A 9,074-nucleotide genomic window follows, 5' to 3' on the forward strand; every position below is an offset into this window, starting at 1 on the left:
ATAGACTTGAAAGTCTCTGGTAATTGTAACCATAAAACAAAGGGTTCAATATTTGGGAAGGGTATTAATAACAGTTATATTAAATCCAATTTAGATTTCATCTCAAAATTGTAGAACTACATTCTATATTCCAACTCCACTTACGATGATACTGTGTAAAACGAAAATTTATTTTACTGATAGCTATGTAAAACAATATTTTTTGTAAATGATAACCGTAAGATATTGCTTTATTGATAACTAAGAAATGTTATTGTTGAAAGTTGAATCGAGGTCTTGTGTTATCTGTAACTGAGAGTATGTGGGAAGAACTGGCCACTGTGGAAGGAAAGGACATGTGGAAAAGGAAAGACATGTGGAGAGGGACAGAGAATGTGGGGGATATCTGGAGTTGTGGAAGAGACAGGGCATGTGGGAAGGGATGGGCATGTGGAAGGGACTGCTCATGTAATCCACAGGATGGAATCTTAGAGAGAATATGTGAGTAAATTGATTTTTCTTTTCCACCTTTTTCATCCCATGCGAATGGGATCAGAACCAAACAGGAGTCTTATCTGAAAAGTTATCTAATATCATGATTCTCATTGAATATTTTCTCTAGGTCGCCCGGATGCGTAAGAACATCCCTTTATGTGGTCGAAGGTATTTAAATCAGGCAGACAAGGGTACTGTACTGTGTACCAACACACACACACACACACACACACACACAGAACTGGATCCTACATATCTGTATGTCGTGATAGACCATAAAATTCTAACCATTCTATAAATCTGATTATTTCAAACGAGTAGTGAACCACAATGAGTTGCCCAATTGCTTCTGTTGCATTAGATATATCAAAGTATCATTGATATAAGGTCTTTTAATAGTTCTATCGAAGGCCAAGCCTTCCATATGAGATATCAACGTAAGGGAATCTTTGATCTCAATTCTCAATGTTTCGTTCTAGGGTGAAAGTTCACATAGCAGCAGAGGCTGTCTCCGATTCGCTACATCTCGACCTTCGCTGACTACAACTCTGTCGAGTTCCAGGTATTTTATGCTTATTCTGTTATATATCCGTAGATTCAATATTCTAAATTTCTTCTTAAGAACTCAGGTAATGTAATCATTTACACAAAAGTAATTTTCTTTGTTCTTATATTGTGTCTTGGCCAGAGTCACCATACGGACACATTGTGTACATGACAACTCTGACGTCATGGCAGTCACCCTATTAAAGCTATAGTTGAATCCAGGTTTCAAATGGTTCGATTCTCTGTGAACAAAGGATTCCTCACTCCAATGGCGAGTGCCCAAAGGGAGTATCTGTACGAAGACAATACCAGACAAGGAGACATGTGATGACTGAAGATCCAATGGCGAGTGCCCAAAGGGAGTATCTGTACGAAGACAATACCAGACAAGGAAACATGTGATGACAGAAGATCCAGAGAGAGATATTCAATAAGCAAATGGGAGCTCGGGTCCGTGGGGGATATACCCTGGTTACCAAGAAGTTGGGAGAGTTCCAGAGTCTGGAAACGTCTTTCTTTATCAGGTTCGATAATTGTGATAAAGAGCGTTAATCGTAATCGTATATGAGTGCTTTTCTGAGTATGAGTTTTAGCATCTTGGGTCGCTTTCAGTCCTTCCTGTAATTGCATGTTGGCATTTATAACTAACATGATGTTTAGATATCCAGACATGCGAATATGCGGTTCTGTAGATCGAATTTGAAAGGTCTTTCCATGCAATATTAACCTAACTCAAAAGTTATTACTTGAGCAAATGGCTGAATCTCCAACCACGTAACTTTTTCTTTGAGGAATTGGTTGGTGGTGGATGAGGCTTGTGTTGCATTTCATGATCATCATTCTATGCCATTAGGAAACTTTATTCAAGTAAGTAATAAGTTTAGACTTGAGTGTCACTTTGGGGAATCACGAGACACTAGACAAACTCCTCTGGGGTGGTGTTGCCTGAGCCATGTGGTTCACACGAAGCTTCGAGGATCAACTTTGAAACGCTTCGGGACCTTCATAGCAATCATAGTTGTATGTCTATTAGGTATACATCCACGCTACTTGTAGCTATTAATCATTTGATTAATGATTCAGTTTACGTTTATCATTGTAATTTGATCATCGCACAGCCTATTCCTATTATATTGGAGTAGGTTGGTCGATATTGGAGTGGGCTGGTCGCTAGGGTTGTTCGAATCAGCTTTGGTCATTTCGATTCCCCTCCACCTTCCCCTGGGACTCAATGCGCTGTACAACGGGCAGTGTGACATGGTTGTTGGCAAGTGGATCTGTCGTGTCTGCTTGGCCGGCCGCTGAGGCGTTTGCTGTCGACGCTTTGAAGGTAAGGGCAAGTCAGCGCTCTCAGAATGTCATGACGCAGTGGTCGAGGTTGATTTTGAGGGATGTATGAGCGGGCGTGTGGGTTACTCCCGCTGGGCAAGCGGGTCAAAATGGCTCGGCAGGGTGTGTGTGTGAGACGTGAGGAAAGAGTTGATAATGAGAGAAATGAGACCAGTGAGTTACGGGAGATGTGAGGCAGTAGTGTGAGAAATCAGATGTGAGGGAGATGACGAGAGGACTGAGGTTATAACACACTACACGAGAATATGAGGCAGTTGGAACGTGATGAGTCCCCGTAAAATGAGGCATATGAGGCAGTAGGAAGAGGACTCGTTAAAGTTTATGAGTGAGGCTCAGACAGTGTGAGGGATAAGAAGGGCAACGCTTTCGAAATACGTTTCAAACGAGGTGTTTCAAGCCGATCATAACGAGGGTGTTGATTACCTGGAGGTTTGGCCATTATCAAAAACGCAAAATATTTGAGATTATTTTTCTTTTCTTTTAAACTATTCGCTATTTCCCGCGTTAGCGAGGTAGCGTTAAGAAGAGAGGACTGGGCCTTTTTTGGAATATCCTCACCTGGCCCCTTTCTCTGTTCCTTCTTTTGGAAAATTAAAAAAAAAACGAGAGGGGAGGATTTCCAGCCCCCCGCTCCCTCCCCTTTTAGTCGCCTTCTACGACACGCAGGGAATACGTGAGAAGTATTCTTATTCCCCTATCCCCAGGGATGATTTGAGATTATATGAGGCAAATTTCCTGACCCGGAGATGACTGGTCAGTTGTCACTTAGAGAAATGATACATTGACGGCGGACTATTAAGTATCCGTTATAGTATATAACAGAGAAGCCTTTACATTTTCTTGGAAGGCTGAAGTCAAGCAGGGTCGTGTTAGAGAACGGGATTTGGGAGGCTTGTTTGGATAACATGTTTGATATGTCAACTGCCGTGGTCGTTAAGGTCAGGCTCCACTTATCCGAATACCTTTTAAACGCCTCGTTCAGGTGTTAAAGGTAGTTATCACACCACATACACTCGCTTTAGACGTGGACTTGTTTTTTCCGCTTACGAGACCAGGCATACATGACGGTTTATATTGTATATATTTACCTCTCCTTGGGCAGGAGAGAAAGAATTCTGCCACCGTATTCCTTGCGTGTCGTAGAAGGCGACTAAAGTGGGCGGGAGCAGGGGGGGGGGAGGGCTGGAAACGCTCCCCTTCTTGTATTTCAATTTTCAAGAAAGGGAACAGAAGAAGGAACTAGGCGGAGCAGGGGAGTGCTCATCCTCCTCGAAGGTTCAGGCTGGTGTGTGGATGTAACGAAGATGAGAAGAGACGAGAGATAGCTTGGATGTTTGAGAAAAGAGACCTGGATGTTCTGGCTCTGAGTGAAACGAAGCTCAAGGGTAAAGGGTAAGAATGGTTCGGAAATGTCTTCGGAGTAAAGTCAGGGGTTGGTGAGAGGACAAGAGCTAAGGAAGGAGTAGCACTCCTCCTGAAGCAAGAATGGTGGGAGTGTGTGATAAGAGTGTAGCCTAGAAAGTATTGTGGATTGATGTGGATAAAAGTGAAAGTGGATGGAGGGAGATGGGTGATTAATTATAGGTGCTTATGCACCTGGTCATGAGAAGAAAGATCATGAGAGGCAAGTGTTTTGGGAGCAGCTGAGTGAGTGTGTTCAGCAGCTTTGGTGCACGAGACCGAGTATTAGTGATGGATGATTTGAATGTGAAGCAGAGTAGTGTGGCAGTTGAGGGTATAATTGGTGCGCATGGGGTGAGGAAAGGTTGACAAAGAGGATATACGTGTCAGAGGTGGAGGGAACAAGGAGAAGCGGGAGACCCAATTGGAGGTGGAAGGATGGAGTGAAAGAGATTTTGAGCGATCGAGGCCTGAATATTCAGGAGGGTGAGAGGCGTGCAAGGAATGGAGTGAATTGGAACGTCTGTGGGGACTGAATGTGGATAAGGAGCTGTGGTTTTGGTCATTACACATGACAGCCAGCAAATGCATGTGAGCGGATGTGGCCTTTCTTCGCTTGTTCCTGGCGCTACCTCGCTAGCTGGGGGAAAGTGATGAAGTATAGCGGTTTTTTGGGGGATGGAAGAGGAATTACCCTGGGTATAATACACCTGAGAAATATTCTTTCTCGCTAAAGAACGTTCGTTTTTCGTTTGTGCGTAGACCAAGAAAACGTTGTCAGGCAGGACTGGTGATGGTGTGTGTGTGTGTGTGTGTGTGGTGGGGGAGGGGAATGGACGGATGTGTTATTGCGCGTCTTCTGTCACATGCAGCCGGATGTGACGTCAACATATCCTCCAAACGTTAGGACGTCAGTGTTTAGTGGGGGTCCTACGGCGGTGAGGTCGTCACGTTTGGAGTTGGTAGTGTATTTCGCAAAGCTTGTGGATGGTGATGCCCCTTCTCCTCCTCCACTGGCCGAGGTGAATCATACTTGGTGTTCGCAGAACCTCGTCTTAACCAGATGACCTGAGAGATCTTTAAGCACGTGAGATGGCATGGCCTTCACCTCGTATACCCCAAAAAGCGAACCAGTCGATAGAGTAAGCTCGTACAAGCTTCAAGACGCCGTGACAACATAAGGAAGTGGTAAGCTTAGAATGTCCACTTGATCTTATCTGGGTTCAGGGCGTTAGGAAGAAGACAAATCCCATTTTCATAAGTTCCTTGTGGTGGATTATGAAGTCAAGTAGTTGGACTACGTTTGGATGATCCACTAGCAAGATCCACCCACTCCCGTGGCCTGTGTACAGGTCACACTTTATTTGATCTTCAATTCTTTAACTTGAATTAATTTGATAAGTTGTCCTGGTGTTCAAAGATAAGTGTGATGGTGAATGAATCATATACATTCATTGACGGAGTGTTGATAGTAATATATATATATATATATATATATATATATATATATATATATATATATATATATATATATATATATATATATATATATATATATATCTTTGGCGTACCAATAAACATTCTAAGGGTTAGGACAGTGCGATACTTAGGCAATGGAGTTAAAAAGGGTCACATTTACATTCTTTTAGCTAACATCTGCCACCTTAGTGAGTTTAGACAAGGCCATGTATTCCCCTCGCTCGACTGCACGTAGATCTTTGTCCTCGATTCTGAAAGTGAGTGTGTATCGTGGTTACAGTAAGGGTGTGTATCGTGGTTACAGTAAGGGTGTGTATCGTGGTTACAGTAAGGGTGTGTATCGTGGTTACTGTAAGGGTGTGTATCGTGGTTACTGTAAGGGTGTGTATCGTGGTTACAGTAAGGGTGTGTATCGTGGTTACAGTAAGGGTGTGTATCGTGGTTATAGTAAGGGTGTGTATCGTGGTTACTGTAAGGGTGTGTATCGTGGTTACAGTAAGGGTGTGTATCGTGGTTACTGTAAGGGTGTGTATCGTGGTTACAGTAAGGGTGTGTATCGTGGTTACAGTAAGGGTGTGTATCGTGGTTACTGTAAGGGTTTAGTGATGGTTTGTATGTGTCTTCAGGTTCTTGGGGTGTGAATTCGACGGTGACCTGTGTGTTTCGGGACCGTTACAGCTGCACAAACTATCTGTCGACCACGGCCATTGAGACTGCACAAACTACCTGTCGACCAGGAGCTTTGGGACTGCACAAACTACCTGTCGACCAGGAGCATTGGGACTGCACAAACTACCTGTCGACCAGGGGCTGATGCAGCGTGAGACGCTCCAGCGCCCAACCCCCGGCAACCAGGGAAGTGTAGAAGGACGGGCGTGGTTGGACCGTCACGAACGGCCCCGAGACCCGTCCACCGGACAGTTGAGGCCAAACAACCCTTCCGTAGGTCACGGGACGAGTTCTGTACAGGCGTCGGACGCGAACCATCGTAGAGATACAGACGTCAGCCGACGAAGGCGTGGACGCTGAAGGGGTCGGAACCATGGCGTCTGGGAGCAATCATCCTCTTCCTCCTCCTCCTCCTCCTCGTTCGCCCGCCGCAGGGGACGACGCGGTCAAGAAGCCCTTCCAGTGTACCGTGTGCGGCAAGAGGTACCGCAAGCGGCATCACCTCAAGTACCATGAGATGAAGCACACGGGGGAGATGCCCTACCAGTGTTCCGGCTGCCTCCACAGGTTCCGGACGTACCAAGCCTTCAAGTCCCACTGTCGCAGCCAGCCCCATGGAGACTCCGAGTCGGACGCCGACTCCGTCCTGGACAAGTAGCGACATATTCCCCCATCTTCCCCACCGCCGCCTCCTTCCTCATTCGCTTACGCGAGCCTGAGTACGAGAGAGAGAGAGAGAGAGAGAGAGAGAGAGAGAGAGAGAGAGAGAGAGAGTACTCACTATCTCATTATCAAGGAACGTAAGAGATAATGAGGCCGGGGGAAGAAACGCGAGATGGAGACTTTCGATATCTCAAAATTTTCGAACCTTGAGGGAGACTTTGGCTTGGAGACGTCTAAACTGTCTCTCTTCTCTAGCCTTGTGGTGTATCTCCCCCCGCCTCATTATCTCCACCAGGAGATAGGTAATGAGGAAGTGACAGTGAGGTCTACTGCAAACATGAGTGGGGGAAAACGAAACTGTGAATGATGCTGAGGCACAAAAAAGATACCCTATGTAAACCTTATTTGTTTTATTCTAATTGGATATGAGAGTCTCATTTTGAATCATCTTTGGACTATTTATCGATCATGTCAGGATAATGACCTTCAAATGCATAAGTAATGGGCGTTAATACAATGGTTTGGTTAGGTGATTGATATAATGATTCTTAAGAAGAGATATTTTGACTTATGGTATGTTGATGTGCTTTGTGGCATGTTAATTAACCAGTTGCTTTACAAAATTGGTCGGACTGACTGGCCAAAGAATAGCATTTTAACTTTCTTTTTAGGATTTTGACAACAACACCAAATTGGCTCTTTTTTTCCCCTAGGTGTTAAAACTCATACTATATTTACCTATGTGCGTGTGTGTGTGTTATTGTTTGTGTGAAGGGGAGCGAAGTTTACACTCGTGTTGCCTCGTATCTTACGTCTATACGTACACATACGATGGCCTGGTGCAGGTACTCGTTCGTCGACCAGTCCCAAAGGGGATGATGAGCAGCTAGGATTACCTGTCGGGCCGAATGCTAGGCCGAGAGTTTGAACCCGGATCGCCTCGCGCTTGACTCAGTCACCCACAGAAGCCATTGTGTGCGCGTATATTGTGACGCATTTTGCATACAGGAAGTAGATATTTGTGTATAGATATGTGTTTTGTATCTCTTGTGTTACTGTCATATATTTACATAGCAAATTACTGTAATGTATGTAGTTTGTATGTGTTTTCTTCTAGTGGAAGCGGCCTGTGTATATGTTTTTTAAATAAACCTTTTTAATGAATTTCTCTGTTAGCTACAACCTTTTGGGGGAGGAGGGTTCTGGTGTTGTACCGAGAGAGGAAATTGAAATCGTTTCGAACGTCAACTCGACCCTCAGTGTGATTCGTACCCCCACATACCTCACCAAGGACAACACCGCTGCTAAGTCCCCTTGTCTTCAGAATCATTTGATGCCTTTTTTGGCTTTTGATACACTCCTTGTTTTACCTCTTCAGTCGAAGTGGCCTTTCCTTGGGTGTACTATACCCGGTCTCGTGTCGGCGTATGTAAGAACAGACGATGTGTGTCGTTGCTTCGAAAGCTATTAAGGTGAACCCAACCCCCTGTGTAAATGAAGCTCTCTTGGTCAGGTTAAGTAAATTGATCAAAGGTTTGGGGAAAGGGGGGGGGGGGGTTGATCAGATTACTCGGATCAACTCGATTATTGATCACAGGTAATCGACCACAGACACTTGCAAATATGACATTAAAACTTTGAGCTCTGTGGTCATTGAGTGGCCTTTGACCTAAAGGAAATGTCTTATGTCGTTCGCTTCCTTCAGTTTCGATTAACTACCTTAATTTAGGACTGACTAACTTAGATAGTTAGGTAATCACCTAACTTCAATCAAATTTAGGTTCTCACTCGTACTTTGACGATTTCAGAGCTTGGAAAGTGGGTGGTTTTTGCCAATTCATGTTTTACGATAGATAAGTTCAAGTGGGTAGGGTTAGAATGGAAGAAAAAAGAAATAGAAAATGGGATTTGGTGTAAAATGAGGTGAATTATTTACAGAAAACCGAGATAGATTTCACTTTTCATAGGAAAAGACGATTGTCTTTTTGTCGTTATTGAAGAAAAAAGATGTTATTTACATTGATTTTATTGGATATCGCTTGAGTGGGATTCCCCCCGCGTTTCAGAAGTCAGTGGACGGAAAGGAGTACAACCTCCTCAGGGCTTCTCACGCTGCAAAGGAGTCCACCGTGCCTCTCTGCTGCACGGGGCGCACCCTTCAACTGCTGGAGCCCCATGGAAACGAATCCTTGTATGATCTGAGTTGCGTATTTTCCGACTGCGGCGAACGCTACGGAGATCGACTGCGTATACGCACATCTGAACCCCACTGGTCGTCGTATTCGGCACTGAGGACGTAGCTTTCGAGGCAAATTGTAGGTGGCTAAGAAAGGGGGGAGGGGGGAAAGGAATATGAGGTGAGGGGGTTCTTTTCCCCCCCTGGTGGTACAATCGATCCACAGAAGCGCTTCACAACCGCTGGTTGTGGATTCTACATATACCCCAGACCCTTTCATAACCCTCCCCGTTGTATCCTTATCTATCATGTTGAA

The 9,074-nt window shown here is 44.6% G+C and overlaps 1 long non-coding RNA gene across 1 annotated transcript; it reads left to right on the top strand.

Moving 5' to 3' along the window:
• Positions 1-2,239: 2,239 nt before the first annotated feature.
• On the top strand, positions 2,240-7,746 carry LOC139764760 (uncharacterized). Its single transcript, XR_011716454.1, has 2 exons — positions 2,240-2,350; positions 5,877-7,746. It is a non-coding gene; the product is annotated as an uncharacterized lncRNA (long non-coding RNA).
• Positions 7,747-9,074: the final 1,328 nt, after the last annotated feature.

The sequence above is a fragment of the Panulirus ornatus genome, chromosome 51 (assembly GCF_036320965.1).
Source record: "Panulirus ornatus isolate Po-2019 chromosome 51, ASM3632096v1, whole genome shotgun sequence".
In the NCBI taxonomy this organism is placed as follows: domain Eukaryota; kingdom Metazoa; phylum Arthropoda; class Malacostraca; order Decapoda; family Palinuridae; genus Panulirus; species Panulirus ornatus.